Raw genomic sequence first — 1,980 nt, 5'->3', positions numbered from 1 at the left:
GTTTCCCCAGAGAGGTTGGTAACCAACGTGTGTCTCGGTAAAACCAACGTCTTGCTGCCGACCCAACCCGGAGTGTCGTCTTAGTCGGAGTCGACACATCTGCATACGCCCCTGCACCCCTGTATACTAGATTCTGGAGATCAGACAAGGAACCCAAGTAGGCAGCCTTCACACACAACGCAGCATTAGATCGGGAGCCCTCAAACCACCAGTACGTCGTTATCAAAACAGCCGCCCAATAATATACCTGGAAGTTGGGTAGGGCCAATCCCCCCGATTGTACAGGAAGGTGGAACGTGGACTTAGCCGAACGCGGGAGGGCACCGTTCCAGATGAAGGAGCTAATACAACGATCCACGTCACAGAAAAATAAAGCTGGGATCCATGCTGGGCTGTTTTCGAAATAAATAATTTGATTTGGCCAGAAGCATCATCTTGACGATGTTAATGCACCCCAAGAGATTTAAAGAGAGCCCAGACTAAGATGTACACCTTTCTTTAAGGAGAGAAAGCAGTGAGAGGAGATTGCGCTCATAGTAATGCAGTACATCTCGCATTACCTGTACCCCAAAATAGTGGAACTCAGTAACCCAACTCAGGGGAGATGGGCTGGCAAGGGCATTTTTTAGTTAGTGGACTGTCATTCCCATTGTGCATCCAATCCCTTGCTAGAACTGAGCGGGCCCAAAGCCAGGCCAAGGAGTAGGTAGAAGAGGCAGTTGCCTTGGCTTTGGAGTTGGCACACTGTAGAACAAGACAGTCCAGAAGAGCTCTCAATAAGGTATTAAACTATAATGTTATGGGAGGATGCCTTCTACTGGAGGGGTGGTGGTATGCAGATTAGCCGGATAGCACAGAGCTACTACAAGTGATCCTTGGATGGCTCTTTGGCACAGACAGTAGAGGACATTTAGTAAAATTGGAGAATGCTAAATCTGGTGCAGCTCTGCATAGAAACCAAGCAGCTTCCAGAATTTATTGCCAAAGCTTAATTGCTGAAGCTGAAGTTAGAAGCTGATTGGCTGCCATGCAGAGCTGCACCAGATTCTAGATGCACCAGTTTTAGTAAATCTCCCCCGGGTCTCTTCTACTGTCTTTACTTGCCAAGATCCTTGCACCAAGTACTATCCCAGACCAGCTGGTTCCTCTCCCCAGCTTGTCACTTGTTTAAAGTGCATCCAACTGACGTGGGATCCCCTATTTAAAAGCTCCCCATTAAGATGGCCGCCCAAACTCATGCGGGAATTAAATATAAAACCGGATACCTTCCCAGAGTCCCCTAGCGCACAACACCACCTACAGACAGGAAGTATATCTGCACCCGCTTACAAAGGGCCTGTGTCAATGGGCTTTAGGCTTATGTTGATGGCATCAGTTTGAGGCGCTCCTGAGATCGTTCAGGATTAATTGACCTGTAGCTGACCTCTTGAACTGTTTCAAATATTCCATTCTCATAGGCTTGTATGGGAATGCCAAATCCACTTAACATGAACAAAAGTCCATCAGCACAGCTCAAAATACGACGTATGTCTAAAAAAGTTTAGTGAATGGTATCAGAAAACAAACAAAACAGAAGATACAAACAAATGACCTTTATTGGCCTTCAAAATAATTGCCATCCTTCACGACACACTTTTGGCAACGTTTATAAAGCTTCTGGAAACTGTCAGCAAAGGTCTCTTTGGGAATCGATCGCAGAACCGCTGTCACACATTCTTGGATTGCCGCCACGTCGGCAAAACGTTGTCTTGACCTTGGACTTTTGCAGGCAATTCTTTTTGGATCGCGTGTAACACGTTGAATACCATTCCATCGATTGTCGCTTGGGATTCTGGTAGCACCAAGTCTCCTCCCCATGACGATGATTGGCAGAAAGGTTTAATCCTGGTCACACATTGTAATGAAACCCCCAAAGGTTTCCATCAGTTTTACTTTCCATTCATCCATCAGCTTGTGTGGCACAAACCAGGAACAGATCTT

The sequence above is a fragment of the Aquarana catesbeiana genome, linkage group LG10 (assembly GCF_042186555.1).
Source record: "Aquarana catesbeiana isolate 2022-GZ linkage group LG10, ASM4218655v1, whole genome shotgun sequence".
In the NCBI taxonomy this organism is placed as follows: domain Eukaryota; kingdom Metazoa; phylum Chordata; class Amphibia; order Anura; family Ranidae; genus Aquarana; species Aquarana catesbeiana.
Note: the sequence above shows the minus strand (reverse complement) of the source record.